The sequence below is a fragment of the Taudactylus pleione genome, unplaced genomic scaffold (genome assembly GCF_031769625.1).
Source record: "Taudactylus pleione unplaced genomic scaffold, aTauple2 ptg000459l, whole genome shotgun sequence".
NCBI lineage: Eukaryota > Metazoa > Chordata > Amphibia > Anura > Myobatrachidae > Taudactylus > Taudactylus pleione.
Window position 1 is genome coordinate 337,790 of NW_028284861.1, and position 8,570 is coordinate 346,359.

The following is an 8,570-nucleotide window of genomic DNA, read 5'->3' on the forward strand; positions in this document are numbered from 1 at the left end:
TTTCTCTCCTACAGTACAGGGTGTGTGGGATCAAGCAGGATGAAGAACAAGAGCATCTCCTGTGAGAACCTGTGTCTCTCTTTTACTGTCTGTTTGTCTCTGCCTATCCTCCTTTCTTCAGGGCGTACAGTGGACCTTGCACTCCGATGCAAGGTAGAGTCTGCACCTGGTATAGGTGAAACTCTGGTACTGTAGTCCTCTGTTCAGTAGGTTGTATCGGTCGGCATTGAGGAAGGACTGTTCTCACGTCATCTCCTTCCTCCTACTGTATGTACTGTACAGTAGTCATGTCCGTGTCCAGCTTGGAATTCCAGGACATGCCAGCAGCAGAAGAAAGAAGCGGGGGACAGTAGAGGACTATGGGGGTGGAAAGCTAAAGAAGTCCCCCCCCTCTGTACAGCATGTTACTGTAGGTTAAATAAAAATTGTCATTAATTTATACAATTGGTGTTTGTACTGTATGTAATTCAGTCTTTAAGTGCGCCTGAGACCCAACACGTGCATCTGTCATTAAAAAGGTACAAAAAGTCAATAGCAGGGGTGTATCGTACTATTGGACAGGATTTCACTCACCAGAGGCGCGCCGGCCAATGGGGGTTGCCGCCCACAGTCATATACTGACGTTTTCAATTTAGGGGTGGTCTATTTACTTTTTTTAGCCGGTCTCGTCTTTTCACTCCAAGGAGTGTATTTACTGTACTAAGCAGTGTTAGGAGACAGAGTGAGAAGTGATAAAGTGATAAGGTGTCAGTCAATCAGCTCCCAACTGTCATTTTTCAAACACAGCCTGTGAGATGACAGTTGGGAGCACATTGGTTGGCACTTTTTCACCCATTGGAGCAAAAACACGTGATTGGCTAAAAAAAGTTTAGCAGATTACGTCATTTCACTAGGCGTAAAATTATCGTGGCATTCAATTTGAAAGCTTTTCTGCCTACCGTAGGCGGGAAGTCAATGCAATGTACAGTAAGACAGTATGTGAAAAAGTTTCGCCTACTGTATGAATAGCAGGCGGAAAAAATTGGTGAATTGGGGTGCAATGTTGCGGGAAGCCTTCAACGTGCAGCCTTAAGACAGTCCCCTAAAGGTACTGTAAACTGCGTAACTTTTTTTTAAAAAAAAGGCAGAACACACTAAAAATTCACTTTCATTTTGGGGGCGGAAGAAAAAAAATTGGGGGTAAAAAGTGAAACTTCTAGGGATAAATTTACTAAGATGGGAGTTCTATTCAAGAAGTTACTGTACTGTATGTTGCCCATAGCAACCAAACAGATTCTACTTCTCATTTATCTACAGTAGCACCTTCTAGAAGATACAGTAATACTTCTTAATAGCACTCCCATCTTAGTACATTTACCCCCTAATATATAAAATGTACTGAGTTTAGTAAGGGTTGGATAACAATACTGAACAAAAGTAGCGAAGACTTAAAAAAAAAAAAAAGCGCTACATGGGTATACTGTAGATCTGGGCATGCGTCTGAGATACGATGACGTACAGTATTGTAGGAAACACTCAAGCCAGGTGCAAACTTGGTATTGCAGGCGGCTGTAGTGTAATGGTAAATAATCAAACCAATACATTACACTGCCTGTACAACCCTTTTGCGGGTTCGAAACTTGAAAGGTTACACTTTTTATTTTTTATATTACACAGTCAAGGTTACACTTTTTTGTCATAAAGTACTGTGGCATAGAAATACCAGAATTTCTGGATAATGTATTAGTGAAGATTTAAAACAAAATAAAATTACTGTATACAGTATATACTTTAAAGGTCTCGAATCAGCGGGACAAGAAAAGGGTAGATGCAGTAGGGCTAGGCATTAGCACCCTAGACTACTGCATCTACTGTACTGTAGTTCCTAGAGTCATGGAATCACTACAATGTCTACCGTATTGTACTTACTATAATACAGACAACTGGGCATGCGCAGTGCTATGAGACTCAATACGCCACAGTGTAACGCGCAACTAGCAATGCGGTATACTGTATGGCGTACTGTATGGAGCAACAAACTACAGTACTGTAGCTGGGCACATCTACAGTACAATATATTGATTTTTGTAAGGGTTGGATAACAAGACTGAACTACAGTACTATAGTGAACATTAAAAAAATAAATTAATTTATCAAGGTCTCGAACATAAGGAGAGAAGTGTAAGCAAGACGGATCACCTAACCCCTTGCTCACAAGTCTCTCCTAGTAAGAATTGCATCTGTCCTCTACAGTACTTTATGTGACATCTACAGTACCATACGATGAAGTACTCAGGCGTCTGTAGCGTAGAGGTAAGAAATCGAACTTCTACATTGCAGACGTCTGTACAACCCGGTTCCGGGTTCGAAACCTGGAAGGTTAAACTTTTTTTTTTTAAATATTATTAGACAGTCAAGGTTACACATTTTATTTTTAATATTATTATTACACAGTCAGTGTGTAATACGGAGATCCCACTTTCACTGTGTGTGAATCATGACCCGCTACTGTATGATCTTCCATACTGTACGCCATGGCATAGCGCTACAAGGGTATGGCTATGGCGCAGCACAACTGGCAATGCATTGCAACCCCGCCACTGGGCACGCGCCAGAGATCCTATTTGTACCGTAACCCATCAGAACTGGCTATAAGTTACCACAACGCAAACTGTGCTAACATTGACGCAATTTTGCGGTTTAAACGCGGAGTCAGTTTGTACTATAGAGACCCCTCTCTTATACAGAGTCAACTATCAGTTACTAAACATATTAAATTACTAAAGTTTCCAAGTCTAGGACAGCATTTTCATTGACGCAAGTTTGCGCTCTGCATCACAGTTAGTATGTAATAAGCAGCCTTCCCTACAAACTGTACTGTAGCACCTTATGAAGTCATGAATTTACTATTGTGTATACTGTGCGGTAAGTCTCGGACAGTGCAGAATGGCACAAATGTGAAAATTCAACAGTTAGCAATACAGACAACTGGGCATGCGCCATAAAATAGCGCTACTTAATGCATGGCTTGGCTCCACTGGACATGCGGCACACATTCCATTGTGATTGAAACCCGACCACTGGGCATGCACAGACATTGACGCAATTTTGCGGTTTAAACGCGCAGTCAGTTTGGTATACAGAAACCAGTCTCTTTAACAGGGCCCATTGCCACTTGATGGTCATAATAAATCACTATAATGTCCATGTTTATGTCAGCGCCGACATTGACGCAAGTTTGCGTTCTAAAGTACAGTACTGTATGTACAATAATAAAAATCCTATTTTCGCTGTTTGACTCCCGAAGCACTGGGCAGGCATGCGCTCCACATGTACTGTATTAATACTGAATATTTTAAGTGAAGATTTTAAAAATAAATTAAAAAAACATACTGTATTTTCAAGGTCTCGAACCCACGGAACAAGAAGAGGGGAGAATCAGTGAGACTAGGCATTAGACCGCTAGGCCACACGCTTCACCCATTACTAGAGTTCTGTAGTTTGTAAAGTCTAATGTCTAAGTCCGGGACAGTGCCGACAGTATTTACATTTGCGCAAACACAGTATGATTTCAACCGCACAGTCAGTGGGTAATACAGAGCTTAATGATTTCAAACTGGATTAGACATTCTTCTACCGCTTTATTATACCGTACATTCCTGATTCCATGTGGAAAACGCTGTAATACTGTATAGTGTACTGAATCACCGCTTCTGTCAATCATCGGGCGGTGATACAGAACATACCGTACGGTACATTGGAAATCACACGAATGCTCTATGTAGTTTAGGAAAAGTGACACCTGGTGGGCAAAATGTTGTATTACACGTACTGAAATCACACGCATGCGCTATGTAGTTTAGGAAAAGTGACACCTGGTGGGCAAAATGTTGTATTACACGTAATTAAATCAGACGCATGCGCTATGATGTTTAGGAAAAGTGACATCTGGTGGGCAAATTGTTGTATTACACGTAATGACTTTTTTCACTACTAAACTTTCTTTGTGGCGCGACTCATGTTGTGTGGCGCGCCATGCGTGGCGTGTGATATAACGCTGTGATGCCACGTTATAGCTGGGCACATCAGTATATCACTCTACGGTCCCCTTTCCCCTATATAATAATAATACCACAGATCAGTGTGTGCTGGGAGCTGATTCAAACCGCTCGCTAGAGGCGTTCGCATGCAGCCGCTCAGCTGCTAATATTTGCATAGGCTGTGAGCGCACGGAAGACATTAGTACGCCCACTATGTTTTAGCGTGCGACGGCAGTGCTATCGCAAGACAGTTTAATGACGCCCCCTTTTCCTTCGCAGCGTACGTCATCTCCAGGAAGTATATGTAAAATCAGTAACATCGAGTGCCATCGGAGCCGCTCGCATCACTTGTGGTTGACCCTACCCCGCCGCAAGCACTGCGGCACTCGCAGTGCTTGCGGCGGGGTAGGGTCAACCACAAGTGATGCGAGCGGCTCCGATGGCACTCGATGTTACTGATTTTACATATACTTCCTGGAGATGACGTATGCTGCGAAGGAAAAGGGGGCGTCATTAAACTGTCTTGCGATAGCACTGCCGTCGCACGCTAAAACATAGTGGGCGTACTAATGTCTTCCGTGCGCTCACAGCCTATGTGTTTAAACAAGCCAGGAGACGTGTACAATGACGCAGCCTTGTAATTATGGACACCAAAAAAAAGCCGCTTTGACGCTCAGACACAACTGAGTTCGCACCACCACTCCCCCGTTTTCCTGGATCTTCCCGTCACCACCCACAAACGGCACATTCTGTCACTCAAAATAGCGGGCCGTCTGTGTATTACAGTGATCGCGCTGAGTGAAAACAATTGTGGGTCCCAGGGACCCCTCACTTTAAAAAATTGGGGTCCTACTTCACAGTTTCTGGGTCCCATCACATATTATGGGGGGTGAGGGAAGGCAACAGTTGGGACAGTGCTGCGGGCAGGTTGCAGTTGGTGTAGAGGGGCTTGAGGGCAAAAGCAGTTGGGGTAGAGCTGGAGGTATAGGCAGTGAAAAGTTGGGGTAGAGCTGGTGGTAGAGTGAAGTAAGGGCAGGCAGTGCCACGGGTAGGAAGGGGTAAGTGCACACAGCAGTTGTGACAGTGCTAGGGGGCAAGTGTAGAAAGAAGCTTGTGTAGTACTGGTGGGCAAGGATGGAGTAAGGGTAGATAGCAGTTAGGGCGATATAGGGCGTGTGTAGTACTGGTGGGCGAGGATGGAGTAAGGGTAGATAGCAGTTAGGGCAGTATAGGGCTTGTGTAGTAATGGCGGGTGAGGATGGAGTAAGGGTAGATAGCAGTTAGGGCGATATAGGGCGTGTGTAGTACTGGTGGGCAAGGATGGAGTAAGGGTAGATAGCAGTTAGGGCGATATAGGGCGTGTGTAGTACTGGTGGGCAAGGATGGAGTAAGGGTAGATAGCAGTTAGGGCGATGTAGGGCGTGTGTAGTACTGGTGGGCAAAAATGGAGTAAGGGTAGATAGCAGTTAGGGCGATATAGGGCGTGTGTAGTACTGGTGGGCAAGGATGGAGTAAGGGTAGATAGCAGTTAGGGCGATATAGGGCGTGTGTAGTACTGGTGGGCAAGGATGGAGTAAGGGTAGATAGCAGTTAGGGCGATATAGGGCGTGTGTAGTACTGGTGGGCAAGGATGGAGTAAGGGTAGATAGCAGTTAAGGCGATATAGGGCGTGTGTAGGACTGGTGGGCAAGGATGGAGTAAGGGTAGATAGCAGTTAGGGCAATATAGGGCGTGTGTAGTACTGGTGGGCAAGGATGGAGTAAGGGAAGATAGCAGTTAGAGCGATATAGGGCGTGTGTAGTACTGGTGGGCAAGGATGGAGTAAGGGAAGATAGCAGTTAGAGCGATATAGGGCGTGTTTTGCGACCACTGCTTATACTATGTAGTTACATTTTACTTTTTATTTTCACACTTCTGCCAAAGTTTACTTATATGGCAAATGATGAGGTATTATGATTTTAAACACCAACATATTCTAGCAGTGTACCATCAAGCCGCACTCTAAAAACATTTTACTCATGGAGCACTCTATACATAAACATTGCACAGGCTACAAGCTGCTAGAACTACAACTCTTCCTGCAGATTCCTAAACACCAGGCTGATGATGTGTTTAATGAGAACAAAGTAAGACTGGCAGGACAAAGGGGTGTAGCTAGGGGTCCAAGTGCCCCTGGCAAAGGAAGGAACTGGCGCCCCCCCATATTTTCCCCTACCACTTGTGCCCTGTGATTGGTGTGTGTGGGTTTTGCCAGCCCTAACCCTCCCCCTAGTGCCTAAAACTAAGGGCCTGATTCAGAGCCACTCGCTGTTTGTGAGCGCACGCTCTGAATCAGGGCGAGGAGTGTTTTCTTTTTTTTTCCTGTCCACTCGCTAAGCAGTGGGTGCCCACCCACAGGTAGTGCGAGCGGGCAGGAGATGGTCGCGTTTATCGTGACCATCGGCATTGCGAGGAGACCCTAAGGTAGGGACTCCGCACTCACAATGCCGAGTGATGTCAGTAGGGCCGCCTTCGGGAACGCCTCCATTTGTTCAGCCACCCCCCCTACCTGCCTACAAAACGGGGCGAGCTGTCGATCAACATCGACAGCCGCCCCATTTTGCTGCGAGCCCCGGAGCGAGTGAAGGTCTCACTCGCTACGGGGCTCGCGTGTGCGCACTGGGGCACCATCGACTAGCTTGCGAGCGGGTCTGAATCAGGCCCTAAGCCATAACCGTAATACTTACTATTGGGATTCCGGCGTCCCAACAGCTAGGATAATGACTATAACCCGTGAGGGGTGTGTAGAATTCAGACAGGATGGGAAAATGAGGGGAGAGCGGTGGATTTGGAGAAGAGGGGAAGCTGGGATATCCTTGCTACAATTCACCTTCCACAGACCACATCGCACACACATACACTGGGAACCTACACAACCTTGTGCACCCTGACACAGGAACTCACTTAAATGCTGTCATGCATGTACACACGTGCATGGACTTATGGGAGATACCAGCTTGGTACCAGAAGAGTATTCTGAGAATATACAGTACTCACCAAAGTGGACTCACTTGTGATTTTTCACCTCCATTGCAGCCCAGTGTGCAAGGGCAGCAACTATGCTACTACAAACGTGGGCACTAGTTTTTCTCCAAGCAGCCACCCATCCTAATGAGATCATCAGCTGGGAGGAGCAGCAGGACTTTCGCAGCCAATAAGAAGCCTCCTGCTCCCAGCAAGTAGGTGCAGCTGCCGCATGGAGGAAGCGGATCAGCGCCCTGTCCTCTGTGGAGTGTTATTTTGCACATCCTGTGTATGTGGGACCGGTTCCGACTGTATCACCTATGTGGCGTCATGCCCGGCTCGGGAGGAACTTCACTGCAGCGCAGGGAGGGCTTGTAAAGCCTTCCACTGCACGGCTTATTGAAATTATGCCCAAGACTTAACCGGGCGGGCAGGGGGGCAGCACATGGTGGTGGCCAGGCAGTGGGGGGTTAATGGGCGGAGCCTCAGACAGACTAATTAAAACTAACTACTGTCTCCAGCCCAGGCTTGGTGACGGATACTTTCTGTGTGCTTGATGTGAGCCAGCTCAGACGCTAACCTTCCTCGGCTTTGCAAGCCGCGTAAGGTGGAAAGGAGGAGGAGGGGAGAGTCCGGCTGAGATTGGGGAGAGAGAGCTGAGCTCCCTGTAATCACCGCTCTGCGCTCCGCTCCCAGCTCTGCAATGAGTGACCGCGTGCAGACGTTACTCTGAGTCTGACCTGGGACAGGGGGAATGCAGGGTGGAGACGCTGACTCACTGCTGCTGCTGCTCCCGGGCAGTGGGCGAGGCTTGACAGTCCCAGGTCGGAGCGTGGTGGGACGGCTGGTGTATGACTGACAGGTTAGACTTAACTGCTGTAGCCAGAGATTGGGAGAGGAGACGCCGCATGGTGGAGACTATTTAATGAGAAACCGACGGCTATTGGTTGAGAAGACACCGACGGCGGTGACTGACTTCTGCACAGAGCACAGCCCCACGCAGCGCCTCCTGCAGGACCCACTCAGTTTTTAAAATCGGGTCCGCAACTTCCTGTAGTGCGTAAATACGCGCTATAGTGCATATTTTGTGAACACTGCCGATGCAGCAGGGGGGCTGATCATCAGTACACCGCACACGCTCCACTACGCTCTGCAAGTGGGGGAGTAATGCCCATGTGGGTGAAGTAGTAATATCCCCAATGGGAGTCTACATTTTTTTTTTTTTAAATAAAATATTATTATATATTATAATAATACCACATATCAGTATGTGCTGGGAGCTGAGTTATTCCCCCTCATATATCACTGTACAGTCCCCTCTCCCCCTATATAATAATAATACCACATATCAGTGTGTGCTGGGAGCTGTGTTATTCCCCCTCATATATCACTGCACGGTCCCCTCTCCCCTATATAATAATAATACCACATACCAGTGTGTGCTGGGAGCTGTGTTATTCCCCCTCATATATCACTGCACGGTCCCCTCTCCCCTATATAATAATAACACCACATACCAGTGTGTGCTGGGAGCTGTATTATTCCCCC

General features: G+C 46.8%; 1 protein-coding gene across 1 annotated transcript in view; it reads right to left on the minus strand.

Moving 5' to 3' along the window:
* LOC148504717 (uncharacterized) overlaps positions 1-8,570 on the minus strand; it is a 90,765-nt gene that overhangs the window by 17,380 nt on the left and 64,815 nt on the right. The gene's annotated exons all lie outside the window — the stretch shown is intronic.